Raw genomic sequence first — 11,959 nt, 5'->3', positions numbered from 1 at the left:
ACCCAATCTATCGACAAGGCACTGTGCAAGCTGGTGGTGGCTTCATAATGTCGTGGGCTGTGTTTACATGGAACTGACTGGGTCTTCTGATTACTTTCGGCTACTTGGTGACAGTACGCAGCCATTCATTGAGTTTATGTTCCCAAACAACGACGGAATTTCTATAGGTGACAATGCACCATGTCACCGTGCCACAATTGTTCGTTATTGATTTGAAGAACATGCGAACAATTCAAGCGAATGATTTGGCCATCTATGTTGTCGGACATGGATTGCAGCGAACATTTATTGGACATAGTCTAGAGGATTTGTGCTCGAACGCCTGCACCAGCAACGCTTTCGCAATAATGGACGGCTGTAGAGGCAACATGGTTCAATATTTCTGCAGGGCACTTCCACCGACTTGTTGAGTCTACGTCGAGATGCTGCACTACGCTGGTCAGAAGGAGGTCCGAGACGATTTTAGGAGGAATCCCATGACTTTTGTCACCTCATTGAACGTAGCAAGTAGATAATAACGTTGCCACTTTACACAGTATGATGGATACGCTGCTGACCATTAAATGGTGTGCCACTACATTCATATCATGATCATCACTGTTTCGTGTAACCTGTAATTTGCTCAGCAGGCTTTACTTTTCTGATATTTTAAGGCTATAGCTGTGCCCTTTAATCTAGATCTTCGTAACAATATCTTTTAACAAAATAACGCAAGACAATGTATTGCCTGTGCTGTGCTGACCTACCTCGAGACAGAGGATGTTAGACTGTTTCCCTTGCCACCGTACGTACCACTGTAAACATCTGGTCATCAGTTGCTATGAGACTGGCATACCACCGCTCACCAACCACTACGATTAGTGAATCTGACAAAGATTTTAAGTAGCGTGCAACAATGTATACTTCACCCAAAGTGCGACTCGACGTGCAGCCGTTTTAGAGTCATTATTACTGCCAGACGTGGTTGATCTGTACATTAATATTCAAACTCATCCATTCATTCACTTATTCTCTCTACTATTCTGTTTACGCAGAACAAGTAAAATTTTGTTTCTTGCTATCCTCTTTGGTTTTGCAATGGTAAAGATCGACAGCTTATTTTGCGAGCAGTTAAGAGACGAACAATCTGTTTTAAGCTTCCTGTATAGAGTTCCGCAGCCCAGGATTCCACACAGTGGGAAGTGGTGGCTGTAAGGGGCGGAAGAGTGTCGAATATCGGAGAGAGCGGGGGGTATTATAAAAGTTTAAAGTTCCTACCAAGTCGTCAGTGCTCTCCAGCAGTGTGGGGGGCAGCAGGCGCACGTGCTCTGTCGCGAATCAAGGCAATTCCAGATCTAACATCGTCGTCTCTGACAGACACGTTTCTGTTTCGAAACTTGTTTGGCAGTACAACTGAAATATCTTTGTCTTCTTGACTCCTGGTTTTCTGTGGCCTTGTAAAATCATTAACACCTAATCTTTTTATGCCAAAAACCATATTTCTCCAGATTTTTCACGCATATTGGGTTTACTCGAACTTTTCCACCTTTGATAAATTTGAATAAGAGTGCTTTAAGGATCACACATCGACAAAATCAGTCCATACATCATAACCAGGCTCTATGCGAAAACAAAGTTCATCCCCCTCTGTCTGGTATGGGGAACAAAATACAAGTGCAGGCGCCGTAATTTGTGGCTGTCTTAACACTTTTCGTACTCATGCTCCACAGAGCATCCGATAGCTCTGTTTTATCGTAACAATTCGGTGAAATGTTACCTGGGAGAATTGTGCCGATTCATCATAGCAAGATGAGAAACTGCAGAGCTACGACTCTTCAGAACTTTCATTCAGACTCTCAACAAATTCTTGTGCCTAGTGTTAGCTTTTCCACTCCTAACCTTGCACTTTCGTAAGCCTCTCCGAAATGCACAGCAGTATTGTCTTTCGTTCCTTCATTCACTGCTGAAGTCTCCTGATTCTACAGAGAATATCAGTCGCAGTTTGAGCTAGGAAACTCCATCTTGAAACCTAATTCGCAATGTGACTATTTATATTTGTAGCTAGACTGACGGAAACGAAAAAGCTCACTCCGACATTTATCCAACTTAATGCTGTCGCTCATCGCACTTATTAATTGTTGAGACTTTCATTGTTTCCGGAACCGATTTCCATCATCAACGTCAGTTATGAGGTGTTACCCCGCAGGCACGAATATTCTCTTGTATTCATTGTAGCACGGAAGCTAACATCCTTTGAATGCCATCTTGAGGATGTCTGTGCCTGAAACACAAACTATATCAGTTTGTAAACATTACTAGGCGAACCTAGTACAAAAATATAAGCTTTAAAAAAATTTTCTTTTTAAAATTCAGACTCGATCGCACCATGTATGCTACAAGAACATAGGTGACCGGTTTCGGTCATATCACATGACCATCATCAGACCTGTAATTTAATTTAGAAAGTAATAGAAACTTTACTAGATTGACAATAAAATATGACAAAATACTTATAGGGATAAAATACAATCAGACTTGTTATACCCATGGCATCCTTCGAAGATGGTAGGTGGAGCACTCTTCTCAGCTGCTGTGATGTCAACTGGTGCCTGCAAGTGACGGGCATACGCTTAAATAAGAAGATGCTCTGCCTACTTCTTCTCCCTCTACCTCACGTCAACCAATCAGTGGTAGAGGGAGAAGAGGTAGGCAGAGCATCTTCTTATTTAAGCGCATGCCCGTCACTTGCAGGCACCAGTTGACATCACAGCAGCTGAGAAGAGTGCTCCACTTACCATCTTCGAAGGATGCCATGGGTATAACAAGTGCAAGACAGGAAAAAGTGGCGTGATTTGGTTCATGGAGTCAGGAAGAGTCGGAACCGACTAAACGAATAGAGAGAGAGAGAGAGAGAGAGAGATCTGAAGACTACATGTCGTACAATGGTATATTTGCGTAGGTAACTTCAGCGGCATATGTGGATAGTGTCTGCAAAATGTGTTGCTAATATAGCAGAAAATAAGTAACAAATTTAAACATCATGCACAAAGTAGCAGTTTTTTAAGCATCCATGTGTTTGTGATATCATACGTCCTGATCTATGTGTGGATATAATTCTGTAGATGCACGTACCTGCAGATTTCGATACTTTCTGCGAAATTCATTGCGAATAGAGTTAATAGAGAGGTAATAAATTTAAAGGTCAAACACGATGCCACTGTTTTCACGCATCATACCGTTTATGACATCATATCTCCTGAACTATGATAGGTATGTGGTTCTCCCCACGACAGCGATTGTTGCCAGACAGTAAGTGGTATGTGTAACAGGTCTAGTTCAAATCGCTCCAGTGACATAAGCGCGCGCGCGCCCACACACAAACACACACACATACACACACACACACGCACACCTATCTAATAGGCGGTATGTGCACCTTTGGCACGGATAACAGCGGCGACGCATAGTGACATGGAAACAGTGAGGCCCTGGTACGTTGCTGGAGCAAGTTGACCTAATTCCGGTAAATTCCAGGAATACGGGCGATGAGCTGTAACGCCACGTTCAGTCACGTCCGAAATGTGTTCGATCGGGTTCAGATCTGGGGAGTTGGGGGCCAGCACGTCAACTGGAACTCTAACACAAGATCTGGCGTGTTGGGGGCCAGCACATCAACTGGAACTCGTCTCTGTGTTCCTCGAACCACTCCATCACATTCCTGGCCTTGTGACATGGAGCATTATCTTGTTGAAAAATGCCACTGCGGTCATGAACCATGATTGTCATGAAATGTACGGTACTCCTTGGTCGTCATGGTGCCTTGCACGAGCTTAACTGGACTTACGGATGCCCACGCGAATATTACCCAGAGCATAATGGAGCCGCCACCAGTTTGTCTGCGTCCCACAGTACACGTGTCAAGGAGCTGTTCCTCTGAAACACGACGGATTCGCGTCCTCCCATCGGCATGTTGAAGAGGGTATCGGGACTCATCAGACAATGCAACGCTCGGCCACTGCGCCAACGTCCAGTGCCGATGGTTGTGGTTGTCGACGTCGTGGTGTTGACACTGATATATGCGTGGGTCGTCGGATGCGGAGTGTTCGGTGCGTGTGTTCAGACACACTTGTACTCTGCCCACAATTAAAGTCTGATGTTAGCTCTGCCACAGTTCGCCGCCTGTCCGGTCTTACCAGCTCCAGCCTCGGCCGTCCGACGTCTGTAATGAGGGGTGGCCGCCCAACCTCAAAAATATTCAAGTGTGTGTGAAATCTAATGGGAGTTAGCTGCTAAAGTCATCAGTCCCTAAGCTTACACACTACGTAAGCTAAATTAACCTAAGGACAAACTCACACACCCATGCCCGACGGAGGACTCGAACCTCCGCCGGGACCAGCCGCACAGCGCCCGAGACCGCTCTTGAAACCTTGGCTTCGCTACATGTTGAAGACACTTACCACAGTACTCCTCGAACAAACAACAAGTCGTCCAGTTTCCTTAATGCTCGTGCAGAACCCCCGTGTCATCACAACAATCTGCCCTCGGTCAAACTAACAAGGGGAGGCCACGACGTTTGGAACGCGGATTAACTACAAACTTCGTACAATCGTAGTACTCCATGAGAACAACAAAGTGTGTAAGCAGTAGCGCGTAATTTCGGTAGTCGAATGTATATATATATATATGTGTGTGTGTGTGTGTGTGTGTGTGCGTGTGTTGTGTGTGTGTGTGTGTGTGTGTGTGGCCATTTTAACCATGAAGCGGCTGCAGCCGACTGGTGCCGGCACGGTAGCTCACCGTGATCGGTCATAGCGTTGGTACCCTTCATAGTAAAAAAACTGAGCGAACGGATTATCGACAAACTGAATGGATGTCACTGGACGTCCGCCCTGAACAAATTCAATGAACAAAATGTTTTTTTTTTTTTTTTTTTAAGTGTTTGTCGTTCAAGCCGCTGTATCGCTGGATCGAGTTGCGTTCGTCAGTTTTTTTTTTTAATTTTCAACACAGTCATTTTCTTTATTATTTATATTACAACTGATATAATGGGGAAAGTACGTGTAATCGGATGAAATTTTATTAAATCTGCAATGTTATTTGGCAGTCTACTAATTTTTATTATCATAAATAATGTAATATTCATAACTATCGACTAGTAAACGACCAAATGCATAAAGTCATACTGAAAATGTATGCTTGTCCGTGATTTGAGAAATCCATTGTACCTGGAAGGAGCCCGAAACGACTTGTTACCTCCAAGTTTTGACTGGCACAGACGGCTTTCGAAAGATGTGCAATTAATCGTCGTTTCCGACATAACAAGTTGCAGGATGGTATTTTTCGTAAAAACACGGAAAACAAAGTTAAACGGCACTAGCTCCATTGAATAAATATGTTTCCGCCTACGCAAGGTCTTTTGACGTTTATTGTGGAAAAACAAACCTTGTTAATATTTTCAAAAACCTCTCTTTCAGACGATAGTTTGGAAGCAAACTATGCATAACGCAATATTTCCTTAAAAATCGGCGCTGATAATTGGTTATGCAGTATCGAGTGTATTTTAACAGCGCCTTAAAAAACATTTTGTTCTATATTATTCGGTGAATTTGTTCAGGGCGGATGTCCGATGACTCCCGTTCAGTTTGTTCGCTCAGTCCTTTTATTAGAAAGGGAAGCTAACGCTGTGAGCGAATATGCTGAGCTACCGTGCCGTCACCACGCGGCTGCAGTCGCTTCATGGTGAGAGGAACAGGATTTAAAGTCAAGGGAGTACGGATTGTAAATACAGTACGAAACAGTGGTCATGTAGGGGTATTTCTATTTAATGAACACAAAAATAAGAATGAGGGTAAGCTACTACGAGCAGCATAGGGAACACAAGCTCGTAGCCAGGATAGACACGAAGCCAGCAATGAACACAGCAGTAGACGTATATGCCAATTAGTATTGCAGATCCCTGAAGAGAGTGAACGAATATCTGAAGAGATAAAAGTAATTCTTCGGATAGTTAAGCGAGACGAAAATTTAATAGTGATGGGGGACTGGAAATCGATAATAGGAAAAGGTAGAGAAGGAAAGATAGTAGGTAAATTTGGTCAGGGGGAAAGGAACGAAGCCGCCTGGCAGAAGTTCGTACAGAGCATAATTCAATCATCACTAGCACTTGGTTTAAGATTCTTAAAAGAATGTTGTGCACGTGGAAGAGACGTGGAGACACCAGAAGTTTCCGACTGATTATGTAATGGTAAGACAGAGATTTAGAAACCAGATTTTAAATTGCAAGATATTTCTAGGGCCAGATGTGAACCCTGACCACAATTTATTGGTTATGAACTGTAGATTTTAAAAAAAATGAAGAAATTTCAAAGAACTAGGAAATTAAAGAGATGGGACCTGGATAAGTTGAAAGAACCAGAGGCTGTTTGTGAGTTTCAGAGGATGCATTAGTCAACGATTGACAAGAACGGGGGAAAGGAATAAAGAAGAAGAAAAATTTGTACCTTTGAGAATGCAGCAGGGGATCAAATACGTAAAAAGACAAGGTCAACGAGAAATACTTGGCTCGCATAGGAAATGCTGAACTTAATTCATGGAAGGAGAGAATATAAAAATGCAGTAAATGAAGCATGTGAAAGTGAATACAAACATGTAAACAATGAGACTCAGAGGAAGTGCAAAATGGCTAAGCTGAAATGGCTAGAGGACAAGTGTAAGGTTTTAGAAGCACATATCACTAGGGGAAATATACACTACTGGCCATTAAAATTGCTACACCGAGAAGAAATGCAGATGATAAACGGGTATTCATTGGACAAATATATTATACTAGAACTGACATGTGATTACATTTTCACGCAATTTGGCTGCATAGATCCTAAGAAATCAGTACCCAGAACAATCACCAAAAAAATGGTTCAAATGGCTATGAGCACTATGGGACTTAACAGCTGAGGTCATCAGTCCCATAGAACTTAGAACTACTTAAACCTAACTAACCTAAGGACATCACACACACTCATGCCCGAGGCAGGATTCGAACCTGCGACCGTAATGATAGCGCGGTTCCAGACTGAAGTGCCTAGAACCACTCGTCCACACCGGCCGGCCCTGTGGCTACATCTACGTCTACATACACACTCCGCAAGTCACCGAACGGTGAGTGGTGGAGGGTACCCTGGACCACTACTAGTCATTTTCTCTCCTGTTCCATTCGCAAATAGAGCGAGGTCAAAACGACTGTCCACAAGCCTCTCTAAGCACCCTAATTTTTCTTATCTTCGCGTTTCTTACACGACTGTATGTTGGCGACAGTAGAATCGTTGGGCAGTCAGCTTCAAACGACAGTTCTCTAAATTTTGTGAGTAGCGTTCCTCGAAAAGAACGTCGCCTTTCCTTCTGGAATTCCCATTTGAGTTCCCGAAGTAACTCCGAAATACTTACGAGTAGTTCGAAGCTACCGGTAACAAATTTAGAAGCCCGTCTCTGAATTGCTTCGATATCTTCCTTTAATCCGATTCGTGCACATCCCAAACACTCCAGCAGTAGTCAAGAATGGGTCGCTGTAATGTCCTACATGCTCCCTAGTGCACTATTACAGATAAACCATTCTTTCCTAAAATTCACCCGATAAACCCAATTCGACCATTCCCCTTCCCGCTTACAATCCTTACATGCTCGTTCCATTTCATATCGCTTCGCAACGTTATGCCTAGATATTTAAAAGACGCGACTGTATCAAACAGCATACTACTGACGCTGTGTCTGAACATTACTGGCTGGTTTTTTCTTAGTCATCAGTATTATCTTACATTTTTCTATGTTCAGAGATAGCGGCAATTCATCACACCAACTAGGAATTACGTGTAGGTCATTTGTACTATTTGGCCACGATAACTTCGCCAGTGTTCCCAGAAGCGGAGAAAATCGGCACTTTGTGAGAGATATTTATTTGTCTCCGAGCGCCGCAATGTTAAGCTGCCCATAGACGTAAAGTACTACTCTACGCATTGAAAGACTTGTGTCGACTAGTAAGTAACTTTTGAAAGCACATGCTAAGGTGTTTTCATTAGAACAAAAAGTTACCCAAGTTTCATTCTTCAAGAGTCTGGGGCAAGTTAACTTCAGGATCTTGCTGCAAGTACTTTTTGCAGAAGCGCAGTAATGCTTAAAAACCAAAACAGTCGCCTCTGTTGTTGCGTTATTGTTAATGAATAAAAATCGAAAAAAATAAATGAAGAGACAACGGAGACAATTTTTTGCAACTGACGAAACTAGCGGACGTCGACAGGTGTTTGGCGAGGGGGTGAGGGGGTGGGAGTGTTTTCACTTTAGAGAACTTGCAGAAGTAGCTGCAATAGTAGTATAGCATTGTTTACTGCTGTGTATTGCGTTGTTGTGTTCACGATTCATTACTGTGTAAAATGAGTCAAGAGATTTCTTTTGGTTCAGCCTCGATTTTTAAGAGGAAAAGAAAGATAGTAATTCGCAGCGTTAAACGAAAAACGATGGAGAGCATGTTAGAGTGCATAACACGTCAAAGTATAAGGAAGGACTTCTCCATCCACTAAAAAATATGTATATGTCGTGTGACTAGGGCCTCCCGTCGGATAGACCGTTCGCCGGGTGCAAGTCTTTCGATTTGACGCCATTTCGGGGGCTTGCGCGTCGATGGGGATGAAATGATGATGATTAGGACAACACAACACCCGGTCCCTGATCGGAGAAAATCTCCGACCCAGCCGGGAATCGAAGCCGGGCCCTTAGTATATTGACATTCTGTTGCGCTAACCACTCGGCTACCGGGGGCGGACTCCATCCACTTAAGCAGCGTCAGTATAGAGCTGCAAAAGACGCAGGAAAGGGCGTCTCCAGTTTTACAGGTCTGAGGAGGTTTTCTAAATCTCATCCAGGCCAATCAGCTATTTCTCATGGAAAAAAGGTAATTGTTCGTTATTATAATTTCAGATTTCCAACATTTTCCCACAATCGTCAGTTATTTGTAATTAGTGCTTGCGAAAGCTTCAATTTTTGCCAGTTTTGCTAGAGAAGGTTGGATTAAGATGGAGACGCGCTCCCTCGCAAAAGTATTGAAATCAGTTGGCTTTGTTTGGCGCAGAGCTCATAATAAATGAATTGTATTGATGGAGCATCCTGACATTGTCTCTTGGCGTTCCAGTTTCCTGGTACATATGAGAAACGTCAGGCAGGATGCCATTGTAGTGTTCTGCGTGAATGACTTTTGTACAGACAACAACATCACGATCTCTAAATGCTGGCAAACTGAAGGTGTCATAGGTGTTAATGCTTGGGTTAGCACTTTTTGATAATTGCTAGCGTAGTGTCCAATAACGGACTCGTCAATCAATCACATTTCCAATTCTAGGCGAAGTCAACAGTGGGTGATAATCACGGACAAATGAACTCCGATGATTTTGGAAAGTGGTTTGCAGATATGGTGGTTCCCAATATTCCACCCAAATCTGTAATTGTGATGGATAATGCGCCAAACCACAGCAGAGTTCGACAGAACATCTAATAAATGCGATCTCAGGATTACGATGTTTGGTTGCGAGGCAGAAAAATAAACTCCAACGATTCAATGAGAAAGGCTTAATTGTTACCTAACGAAGGGAAAACTAACCAACCGAGAAGGTGCAGTCGTGGGTAAGATCGCTGACAACAGATGCCACAAAGTAGTCCGTTTACTGCCATACAAACGCGACTAAATCCCATTGAAAGGGCAAGGGACAAAATAAAACGTAATTTCATGGAGAAAAACGTCACTGGTGACACGTCGAAGGAAACACAGCACAATCCTGTAAATACTGTTTTCCTTTCAGTTACCGCACAGGACTTGCAAGGTTACTGCAGGAAAGAGCAGCAGTTGGAGCAAGAATATTGGACCCAGGATGGAATAAAGGAAATGGCAATTGATGAAGTTGCCGTCAATACCACGCCCTCAAGCGATGATAAGGATGACGATGAAGATCTTGAATCAAGCGAAGATGACATGCCCTTTAGTGAACATAATTTTGACAATTCTTTCGGCATAGTTAATTATGCTTCGTAACCATTACTGCTGGAATGTGTTTAACATCGGTGTTGTGTGGTGTCCTTAGATTAGTTAGGTTTAAGTAGTTCTAAGTTCTAGGGGACTAATGACCATAGATGTTAAGTCCCATAGTGCTCAGAGCCATTTGAACCATTTGTGTTTAACAAACGCAGTGTGCAAAGAGATTTCTAAAATCAGTTTTTGACTGACGATTCGCAGTGTCGTAAGTTTTGCATTCATTTTCTGTCATTTTTCATTATGAGTGCTAGGGTCTGCCATCTTGTTATACTATGCTTCACACAGACCTCTTAGCCAGTACCCATGACCATTAACGTGCAATTGATGGTCAAGGGCACTGTTGACCATGGAGCACCACCGGAGGTAGGGCATCGTGGAGTCCTTTTGTTTGCACTTCGGTGTTATCTTTGATTTTCTTACAGCAATTATACTAATTTTTGAAGAAAAACACAGGAATTTTGAAGTATGAAATTATAAATTTATGGTACAATTTAAGAGGAGAATAAAAGAAGGCAGGAAGAGTGGATAAAGATATCCCTTCATCAACACCACCTGGGGAAGGGGACTTGGTAATGAACTTCAAGTACACCATCCACATGTGGTGCAACCCATTTTAGTGTAATCAACATGAACATCGCTCTTCGGGAAAGCTCGATTTTTTTCAATCTATGCGGATCTAATCTGTGTCGGTGTTGTTTTTAGAGTGCTGTGTGAGTTGATGTTTGTTAGTTTACGTAATTAGTAGGTTAGTTAGTAAAGCAATGTGCATGGCTTTGGAACAATATCCTGCCTCACTGTAATCAAATTAAGTTATATACTGTTCTTGCATAGCTGTATGAGAAATAACAACTTACCAGCAACCTATTATTAATCTTGTGAAAAAATTTTTGTAGAATGCAAGTAGACCTTTTGACACGGAGGCCCATTAAATTTGTATAATTGCGTAATATGCATAATCTGTTTCTGTTGTGTATTTACACTGTTTGATTTTGCTTGATTACTTTATATTAAATTTATATTACATTCATATTATCACATTTACAATGATGTGTTCATTTATTTAACTACTTAACAATGTTGGGTAGAAGTTGAAAGTGGATTCTAGCACAATATCTATCCACGGACTATTCTAAATTACTTCTACTTTTAATTAGATTCATTCATAATGATATATAAATTGCAATCTTTGATTGATGGCCACGTGAGTAGTTGCGAATATCCCACGTGTTTTACGTTACGTATGTTTTGTGTGTCTACGTTACGTCAACGTTGTCACTGTCACCCGTTTCATCGTTAGTACTAGAGCTACTCGAACTATCAATGTCAGCCTGCCTTCGTCTTCTGCGTCTTCTGTATTGATCAGTCTTTTTGTGTATGCCATAATATGCTTTTCAGATACTGTTGGCGATTGCTTTCAGCTGTGTCCATGTATCTCGGTTCATCAGTGCACCGTATAGTTTTTTTTCCGTTATGTGTTCTATGTTATTACGTTAGCGACTCTATCTAACGCATTTCAAAAGGAAATGTTCTGGGGAACCAACTTCCCCGCATGTGCAACGATTGCGTTCTGAAAGCGACATAGGCTGTATGTGCGTGGGATAAAGGCCATGTTCAGTCTCAAAATGAACCATGCCTCGTTCGGGATCGACATGCCGCAACCGTAGCCATTCTCTAATACTGGGGAAAAATGAATAGAGCCGACGGCCCTTTTCACTCTCGTCCCACTCTTTTTGCCAAGTGTACATACGCTAATTTTTTAGTTGATGCCTATCTTCTGTGTGCTGCCCAGTGATCTGCAGCACTCTCTCAGGTTTACCCATCTTCAGCCAGTATGTTACAACCCGGTTTCTGCTGGGTAAATGGATCGGGTATATTCCAAGCATCACATACAGCGAATCGACTGATGTGGTG

The sequence above is a fragment of the Schistocerca piceifrons genome, chromosome 7, assembly GCF_021461385.2.
Source record: "Schistocerca piceifrons isolate TAMUIC-IGC-003096 chromosome 7, iqSchPice1.1, whole genome shotgun sequence".
Taxonomy (NCBI): domain Eukaryota; kingdom Metazoa; phylum Arthropoda; class Insecta; order Orthoptera; family Acrididae; genus Schistocerca; species Schistocerca piceifrons.
The sequence above is the reverse complement of the archived record's forward strand: the minus strand, read 5'-3'. Positions refer to the sequence as shown.